A 10,763-nucleotide genomic window follows, 5' to 3' on the forward strand; every position below is an offset into this window, starting at 1 on the left:
TGAAAATTATCTGAAAAAGAATTCAAAAACTGAAGAAAAAAAAAACACTAACAACCCCACAAAAAACTTTGATTCAAGTGCATGAACTAAATACATACTCCTGAGTTCTGACATTCAATCACATCTAATTTACCTTTTGAAAAGTCACTTCTTACAGGACTCTGACCTTGAATTTTTTTTTTCCAAGGTAAATATTTGTGGAATTAGAAACTAGTGTTGGCGGAGGTGGCATCATATTCAAGAAGACTTGAGGCTGGAATTGCTGCCAAAGGAGCATCTACAAAGTATTGCACAAAGGATGTGAATACTTATGTAAATACGTGTGATTTCTTCATTTTTTATTTTTAATAAATTTGCAAAAATTTAAAAATGAAATTTCAATCATTTTGGAATAAGGTTGGAATAAGTAAATGTGGAAAAAGTGAAGCGCTGTGAATGCTTTCCGGATGCATTGTATCTTTGGGCAGTTTTGCCCATTCGTCTTCGTCCCTCTCAAGCTCCATCAGGTGGATGGGGAGTGTCGGTGCACAGCCATTTTCAGATTTTTCCAGAGATGTTCAATCAGATTCAGGTCTAGGCTCTTGCTGGGCCACTCAAGAACATTCACAAAGTTGTCCTGAAGCCACACCTTTGAAATCGTGCTTGGGGTCACTGTCCTGCTGAAAGATAAATTGTCACCCCAGTCTGAGGTCAAGAGCACTCCGGAGCAGGTTTTCATCCAGGATGTATCTGTACATTGCTGCATTTATCTTTCCCTAAATCCTGTCTAGTCTCCCAGTTCCTGCTGCTGAAAAACATCCCCACAGCATGATGCAGCCACCACCATGCTTCACTGTAGGGATGGTGCCTGGTTTCCTCCAAACATGATACCTGGCATTCACACCAAAGAGTTAAATCTTTGCCTCATCAGGCCAGAGAATTTTTTTTGTCATGGTCTGAGAGCCCGTCAGGTGCCTTTTGGTAAACTCTAGGTGGGCTGCTATGTGCCTTTTACTAAGGAGTGGTTTCTGTCTGGCCACTCTACCATACAGGCCTGATTGGTGGATTGCTGCAGAGATGATTGTCCTTCTGGAAGCTTCTCCTTTTTTGCACAGAGGAATTCTGGAGCTGTGACAAAGTGGCCATTGGGGTCTTGGTCACCTCCCTGACTAAGGCCCTTCTCATCCGATTGCTCAGTTTAGACGGGCGTCCAGCACTTAGGAAGAGTCCTGGTGGATCCAAGTGTCTTCCATTTATGGATGATAGAGGCCACTGCGCTCATTGGGACCTTCAAAGCAGCAGAAATGTTTCTGTACCCTTCCCCAGATTTGTGCCTCAAGACAATCCTGTCTCAGAGGTCTACAGACAATTCCTTTCTCTTCGTGCTTGGTTTGTGCTCTGACAGGTGTGTGCCTTTCCTAATCATGTCCACTCAACTGAATTTACCCCAAGTGGACTCCAAATAAGCTGTAGAAACATCAAGGACGATCAGTGGAAATCAATCAATTCAATCAATCAATCAATTTTATTTATATAGCGCCAAATCACAATAAACAGTTTCCCCAAGGCGCTTTATATTGTAAGGCAAGGCCATACAATAATTACGTAAAAATCCCAACGGTCAAAATGACCCCCTGTGAGCAAGCACTTGGCGACAGTGAAGGAAAAACTCCCTTTTAACAGGAAGAAACCTCCAGCAGAACCAGGCTCAGGGAGGGGCAGTCTTCTTCTGGGACTGGTTGGGGCTGAGGGAGAGAACCAGGAAAAAGACATGCTGTGGAGGGGAGCAGAGATCAATCACTAATGATTAAATGCAGAGTGGTGCATACAGAGCAAAAGGAGAAAGAAACACTCAGTGCATCATGGGAACCCCCCAGCAGTCTAAGTCTATAGCAGCATAACTAAGGGATGGTTCAGGGTCACCTGATCCAGCCCTAACTATAAGCTTTAGCAAAAAGGAAAGTTTTAAGCCTAATCTTAAAAGCAGAGACGGTGTCTGTCTCCCTGATCCGAATTGGGAGCTGGTTCCACAGGAGAGGAGCCTGAAAGCTGAAGGCTCTGCCTCCCATTCTACTCTTACAAACCCTAGGAACTACAAGTAAGCCTGCAGTCTGAGAGCGAAGTGCTCTATTGGGGTGATATGGTACTATGAGGTCCCTAAGATAAGATGGGACCTGATTATTCAAAACCTTATAAGTAAGAAGAAGAATTTTAAATTCTATTCTAGAATGAACAGGAAGCCAATGAAGAGAGGCCAATATGGGTGAGATATGCTCTCTCCTTCTAGTCCCCGTCAGTACTCTAGCTGCAACATTTTGAATTAACTGAAGGCTTTTCAGGGAACTTTTAGGACAACCTGATAATAATGAATTACAATAGTCCAGCCTAGAGGAAATAAATGCATGAATTAGTTTTTCAGCATCACTCTGAGACAAGACCTTTCTAATTTTAGAGATATTGCATAAATGCAAAAAAACAGTCTTACATATTTGTTTAATATGTGCTTTGAATGACATATCCTGATCAAAAATGACTCGAAGATTTCTCACAGTATTACTAGAGGTCAGGGTAATGCCATCCAGAGTAAGGATCTGGTTAGACACCATGTTTCTAAGATTTGTGGGGCCAAGTACAATAACTTTAAAGTTAGTTTAAAAGCAGGACATTAGAGGTCATCCATGTCCTTATGTCTGTAAGACAATCCTGCAGTTTAGCTAATTGGTGTGTGTCCTCTGGCTTCATGGATAGATAAAGCTGGGTATCATCTGCGTAACAATAAAAATTTAAGCAATGCCGTCTAATAATACTGCCTAAGGGAAGCATGTATAAAGTGAATAAAATTGGTCCTAGCACAGAACCTTGTGGAACTCCATAATTAACCTTAGTCTGTGAAGAAGATTCCCCATTTACATGAACAAATTGTAATCTATTAGATAAATATGATTCAAACCACCACAGCGCAGTGCCTTTAATACCTATGGCATGCTCTAATCTCTGTAATAAAATTTTATGGTCAACAGTATCAAAAGCAGCACTGAGGTCTAACAGAACAAGCACAGAGATGAGTCCACTGTCTGAGGCCATAAGAAGATCATTTGTAACCTTCACTAATGCTGTTTCTGTACTATGATGAATTCTAAAACCTGACTGAAACTCTTCAAATAGACCATTCCTCTGCAGATGATCAGTTAGCTGTTTTACAACTACCCTTTCAAGAATTTTTGAGAGAAAAGGAAGGTTGGAGATTGGCCTATAATTAGCTAAGATAGCTGGGTCAAGTGATGGCTTTTTAAGTAATGGTTTAATTACTGCCACCTTAAAAGCCTGTGGTACATAGCCAACTAATAAAGATAGATTGATCATATTTAAGATTGAAGCATTAAATAATGGTAGGGCTTCCTTGAGCAGCCTGGTAGGAATGGGGTCTAATAGACATGTTGATGGTTTGAATGAAGTAACTAATGAAAATAACTCAGACAGAACAATCTGAGAGAAAGAGTCTAACCAAATACCGGCATCACTGAAAGCAGCCAAAGATAACGATACGTCTTTGGGATGGTTATGAGTAATTTTTTCTCTAATAGTTAAAATTTTATTAGCAAAGAAAGTCATGAAGTCATTACTAGTTAAAGGAATACTCGGCTCAATAGAGCTCTGACTCTTTGTCAGCCTGGCTACAGTGCTGAAAAGAAACCTGGGGTTGTTCTTATTTTCTTCAATTAGTGATGAGTAGTAAGATGTCCTTGCTTTATGGAGGGCTTTTTTATAGAGCAACAGACTCTTTTTCCAGGCTAAGTGAAGATCTTCTAAATTAGTGAGACGCCATTTCCTCTCCAACTTACGGGTTATCTGCTTTAAGCTGCGAGTTTGTGAGTTATACCACGGAGTCAGGCACTTCTGATTTAAAGCTCTCTTTTTCAGAGGAGCTACAGCATCCAAAGTTGTCTTCAATGAGGATGTAAAACTATTGACGAGATACTCTATCTCACTTACAGAGTTTAGGTAGCTACTCTGCACTGTGTTGGTATATGGCATTAGAGAACATAAAGAAGGAATCATATCCTTAAACCTAGTTACAGCGCTTTCTGAAAGACTTCTAGTGTAATGAAACTTATTCCCCACTGCTGGGTAGTCCATCAGAGTAAATGTAAATGTTATTAAGAAATGATCAGACAGAAGGGAGTTTTCAGGGAATACTGTTAAGTCTTCAATTTCCATACCATAAGTCAGAACAAGATCTAAGATATGATTAAAGTGGTACAGATTCTGTAGAGACTTTCAAGTCCAGACTTAAGATGCATTTATTTTCCCTTTCGTATGGCTAGCATACTGGCATAGTATGTTACTATACGTTTTACCCTTTCAAATTAATTTACTGAAGTTTTGGGCTAGTGGCTGGCGATCACCTTAGTATTTCTTCTGTTCTTAATGTTGCTTAATGCTGACAACTTATACTGTATTTGTTGTCTTTCCAATGCTTGATTTTGTTTTTTTTTCCTCTCTGTTTTAGGTGCGGCTCCATCCAGAGATGGGAGTGGTGTCTGTTTTCTGCAACCATCCTGTCCAGTGCACCGGCAAAATTTCCTGTATATTCGTTTTGTAAATTGCGTCAGTAGCATGGCCCAGGCAGAGGGTCACCCCTTTGAGTCTGGTCTGCTTGAGGTTTCTTCCTCAAATCATCAGAGGGAGTTTTTCCTTACCAGTGTCGCCTGTGTGCTTGCTCTGCGGGTTGGTAAGGTTAGACCTTACTTGTGTGAAGTGCCTTGAGGCAACTTTGTTGTGATTTGCCACTACATAAATGAAAATAAATTGTAATTGAAGATACTGACATAAATAAAGCCAAACCATAGCTGTTTCATTACAGAATAAATTCCCATTTCAGATGTTGTATTTGTAACTTGATTCTAGATTTTAGCATGATAATGATTTTGTGCATGATTTTAACATACAGAAATACATCTGTTTATTTGAAGTGAGACAAAAGATCAGTTGGTAGAACAGCTACCTTTCAGAACATTCACATAACATTCAGTTATGTGCAGTTTACCTGTTCATACATTACACTGTTTATATCAAAACATCAGTATACATACAGCATACATATAACTATATATAAGTTTTAGTGCAGTTCCAGTAGTCTCACAAAACACACTCGGTCATGAATTTGAGCAGCAAGTTTAACCACACAGAAAAAAGAGAATAGTTGAACCAACTTAAAAAAATCCTTACAATTGGTATAAACCTGAATGAATTAAGTTGTTTGAGGTAAAGTTTGTAAGTTATATCAACTCTATGTCAACTTTAATTTACAAATGTAAGTTCACATCAGGATGAATGTGAGGCATTTGTAAAGCACTTTGAGCGTCTGATGCAGATGGAAAAGCACTATATAAATGCAATCCATTCAAACAACTTAATTCATTCAGGTTTTACCAATTGTAATTCTTTTTTAAGTTGGTTCTTTTTTCAGTGGTCCATATGAAGAATACATATCAGCTTCCAAAACATGAAATGGGGTCTTTCATATTAACATTTCATTCTGAGGACTGAATCTGAATGATATGTGGAGATTTAGTTCTATCTATCAGAGATTTAGATTTATGCGGAGATCATACACGTGTATTTACAAGTCCCACACAATGTAAATTAGAAAAGACATGATGTGTGTCAACTTTGCATTTCACAAGTCCTGTCTAACTTAAGGTTGAAGATTGACCTGCTGCATATCCTTCTCTCTCTCTAGTTTATTATTTTTTTTACTGATCCCTGCAAGAAAAAAACTTCCTTCTCCATGGCTAGATAGAAGCAGAGAAGTGCAAAGTAATTTTATGACATCTGTCAATACTGCTCCCCAAGGAATGTGGAGATAAGAGACAAAAAAAAGAAAAAAAAAAAAAAAAGAAAAATTTGTTCTGTACCCATCAGTCATGAAATTGTGCTGTTTAACAGAGTCAGGGCAGCTGGAAAAAGAGAAAGAGCACAAGAAGGGGGAAAATAATGTGATCAAATGTTTACATTCATTTCTATTAAGTTAAATTTGTCTCATTAATACCTGCAAATGCACAGAGGGTTATCTACAAATATTCCTTTATTTACACGTGTGTTGCGATCCACAAACACAAATTTCTGATTTGTAACTTGTGTGTTGGTTTTTTACAAATAAATGTGTATTTGTAAAAAAAAAAAAAAAAAAAAAAAAAAAAAATATATATATATATATATATATATATATATATATATATATATATATATATATATATATATATATATATATATATATATATATATATACTCAACAAAAATATAAACGCAACACTTTTGGTTTTGCTCCCATTTTGTGGGTAGTCTAAGGCACACCTGTGCACTAATCATGGTGTCTAATCAGCATCTTGATATGGCACACCTGTGAGGTGGGATGGATTATCTTAGCAAAGGAGAAGTGCTCACTATCACAGATTTCGACTGGTTTGTGAACAATATTTGAGGGAAATGGTGATATTGTGTATGTGGAAAAAGTTTTAGATCTTTGAGTTCATCTCATACAAAATGGGAGCAAAACCAAAAGTGTTGCGTTTATATTTTTGTTGAGTATATATATATATAAGTCCCTTCAGCTGCTCCCTTGTTTGCACTCGGGGTCGCCACAGCAAATCCAAGGCGGATCTGCATGTTGAATTGGCACAGGTTTTGCGCCGGATGCCCTTCCTGACGCAATGCCACATTACATGGAGAAATGTGGCAGGGGTGGGATTTGAACCCGGAACCTTCTGCCCTGAAACCAGGCGCATTTGCAAAATTGAAAATTCTGTTTGTGGAGTGTGATTCAGCATTTGTTGATCACCTATCGCACACATTCATCGCTTTGCTCAGTTACGGAATTCTGAGACATTCTGAGCACAAAATACACTGCTCAGTTTCAGATATGTACCTCGTGATTCACACTGCCTTCCAATAGATGGCAGTGTTGTTCTATGCATTTTGACGCCTTTGCTTGTGTTGAACGGGCAAAAGAGGGGGCGTAAATTTCTACGTCACTATCTATCTTCTCGGCTTTTAAGGAAAGTGTTGTTTTGTATAAATTGTGAGTTTTTTATTTGTGGCTTTGTGCAAATTTGTGCTCAGAGTGTCTCAAAAATCCATAACCGAGCAAAGTGATGAATGCATGTTATCAGTGATTAGCAAATGCTGAATCGCACTTCACAAACAAAATTTTCAGTTTTGCAAATACCTTTTTTTGCAAATGAATACACACACACACATATATATATATATATATATATATATATATATATATATATATATATATATATATATATATATATATATATTATACAAATACACATTTATTTGTACAACCAACACACAAGTTACAAATCAGAAATTTGTGTTTGTGCATAATTTTCCATAGTAATCAAAAATTTTTACCATCACTTTCATTCATGGAATTCTGATCAGATGGAGTCATTCCACAATGCATTTTGGTTCAGATTGGCAACAATTTCTAATGTTAACTGCATGTATAATGATAATGTATCTACTGTAAAAAAAAAAAAAAAAAAAACTGACAATGAATAACTTCAGGAGTAATTTAAGTTCACTCAAAATATTTTTGTTTTTTATGAAAACTGTTTACATTTCATTGGAAGGCAACAGTACTTTTATACACCTGCCACTGAAACCATGGCTTCAAACTGGAATTTGGTTTTTCAGGCCATTTGTTCTGCCCGGAATCTGTATGTTAATGTTTCCAATATTGGGTTCCACTTTAAAATTACGAGGTCTGTCAATAAAGTATAGGTCCTTTTTATTTTTTTCAAAAACTATATGGATTTCATTCATATGTTTTTACGTCAGACATGCTTGAACCCTCGTGCGCATGCGTGAGTTTTTCCACGCTTGTCGGTGACGTCATTCGCCTGTGAGCACTCCTTGTGGGAGGAGTCGTCCAGCCCCTCGTCGGAATTCCTTTGTCTGAGAAGTTGCTGAGAGACTGGCGCTTTGTTTGATCAAAATTTTTTCTAAACCTGTGAGACACATCGAAGTGGAAACGGTTCGAAAAATTAAGCTGGTTTTCAGTGAAAATTTTAATGGCTGATGAGAGATTTTGAGGTGATACTGTCGCTTTAAGGACTTCCCACGGTGCGAGACGTCGTGCAGTGCTCTCAGGCGCCGTCGTCAGCCTGTTTCAAGCTGAAAACCTCCACATTTCAGGCTCTATTGATCCAGGACATCGTGAGAGAACAGAGAAGTTTCAGAAGAAGTCGGTTTCAGCATTTTATCTGGATATTCCACTGTTAAAGGAGATTTTTTTAATGAAAGACGTGCGGACGGATTGCAGCGTCGGCTCGCAGCCGCCGCGACGCTCCGCCACAGGAAAAACACCTCCGTTGGAAGCCTTAAGGACAAGTTGGAACATGTACAGCTGTTAAACAATTTCTCATATACTCACTCCACTGAAAGCCATCAAAAGCCGCCTGGATTTTACAAATGGTTATCACCACGGAGGTGTTTTTCCTGTGCCGCCGCACCGCGTCGGCTGCGTCCCGACGCGCGGACCCGTCCGTACGTCTTTCATTAAAAAAATCTCCTTTAACAGTGGAATATCCGGATAAAATGCTGAAACCGACTTCTTCTGAAACTTCTCTGTTCTCTCACGACGTCCTGGATCAATAGAGCCTGAAATGTGAAGGTTTTCAGCTTGAAACAGGCTGATGATGGCGCCTGAGAGCGCTGCGCGACGTCTCGCACCGTGGGAAGTCCTTAAAGCGACAGTATCACCTCAAAATCTCTCATCAGCCGTTAAAATTTTCACTGAAAACCAGCTTAATTTTTCGAACCGTGTCCACTTCGATGTGTCTCACAGGTTTAGAAAAAATTTTGATCAAACAAAGCGCCAGTCTCTCAGCAACTTCTCAGACAAAGGAATTCCGACGAGGGGCTGGACGACTCCTCCCACAAGGAGTGCTCACAGGCGAATGACGTCACCGACACGCGTGGAAAAACTCACGCATGCGCACGAGGGTTCAAGCATGTCTGACGTAAAAACATATGAATGAAATCCATATAGTTTTTGAAAAAAATAAAAAGGACCTATACTTTATTGACAGCCCTTGTACATTCCCATTCATTCCAGCGCCATCTGCAGGAAGAAGCTGGACATAGGTTAACGATGCCTCAGAAAGTCAGTGAAAGTCCACATTTCTTGTTTCGTTTGGGTTTCATTGTCCTTCTTAGTGCCATGTGATTGGGGCTTTAGTGCCGTGTGACCGGGGATTTGTTCTGTTTGCTGTGTTCTTGAGCCTCAAGAAATCTTTCTTGAAACTATCAAAATATATTGAAGAACTGAATTAACAGCAATAAAGTGTTAAATTTTGAAATAATGGAACATCTTTGAAGATTTTGTTTTTTTGGCCAAGGAATCCAAGAGCAACAACAATAAAAAATTGTTTCACAGTGTCATCATTGGAAAAATCATAAAGTGCTTATTAAATGGCTACATGTTGGTGCTATTGCATTTAGTGCTGTTGCAAAATTACCTTTCTTTGGCACTGGTTAGCCTGAGCTTCACATCAAATTATGGTGAAACCTATTGAGTAGTCTTTGTGATATCCTGTTAACAATGGAATAGGTGAGCAAAAAAGAATAACTTCCTGATAAGGAAGAGGAGAAGGAGGCATGACAAAGCTCTGAGTTGCTGTTATGCTCCACAGTCTCATTGTTCTCTACCATCATCACTCTCTGTCCAGTCCAAAAATACAATACACAAATTAAGAACTACATCTTTAAGACATTACAAACTCCAGTTGCCATCTTACGCCAGTCCATGAAACAGTGCGGTAAAAACAAAAAACCTGCCCATAACCGGCACAAGCACAGTGGAAGGTCATGAGTTAGGGTTCTGACTGGGTTTGTGGCTGTACCACATCCGTGCGCTGCGGGGGCGCTATGGGATACACAGGAACATTGCTGTATTCCGTATAAGCAGGTGGAAGATCATCAGGCTTACATCCCAGCTGAAATGCAAAGACAAATAAATAAATATGAAAATGAAAACACTGCTTGTAGTTGGTGTTATACATTATCATACAGTAAGTATAAGTCTGTTTCAGCAAATCACTTACATATGAAATTTCTCTTCATTCATATTGTTATGCATGAATACAGTGTTGCTTAATCAAATGGTTAAACTCTGTAAGTGAGATAGAGTATCTCGTCAATAGTTTTACATCCTCATTGAAGACAACTTTGGATGCTGTAGCTCCTCTGAAAAAGAGAGCTTTAAATCAGAAGTGCCTGACTCCGTGGTATAACTCACAAACTCGTAGCTTAAAGCAGATAACCCATAAGTTGGAGAGGAAATGGCGTCTCACTAATTTAGAAGATCTTCACTTAGCCTGGAAAAAGAGTCTGTTGCTCTATAAAAAAGCCCTCCGTAAAGCTAGGACATCTTTCTACTCATCACTAATTGAAGAAAATAAGAACAACCCCAGGTTTCTTTTCAGCACTGTAGCCAGGCTGACAAAGAGTCAGAGCTCTATTGAGCTGAGTATTCCATTAACTTTAACTAGTAATGACTTCATGACTTTCTTTGCTAACAAAATTTTAACTATTAGAGAAAAAATTACTCATAACCATCCCAAAGACGTATCGTTATCTTTGGCTGCTTTCAGTGATGCCGGTATTTGGTTAGACTCTTTCTCTCTGATTGTTCTGTCTGAGTTATTTTCATTAGTTACTTCATCCAAACCATCAACATGTTTATTAGACCCCATTCCTACCAGGCT

This window comes from Thalassophryne amazonica, chromosome 5, assembly GCF_902500255.1.
Source record: "Thalassophryne amazonica chromosome 5, fThaAma1.1, whole genome shotgun sequence".
Lineage (NCBI taxonomy): Eukaryota > Metazoa > Chordata > Actinopteri > Batrachoidiformes > Batrachoididae > Thalassophryne > Thalassophryne amazonica.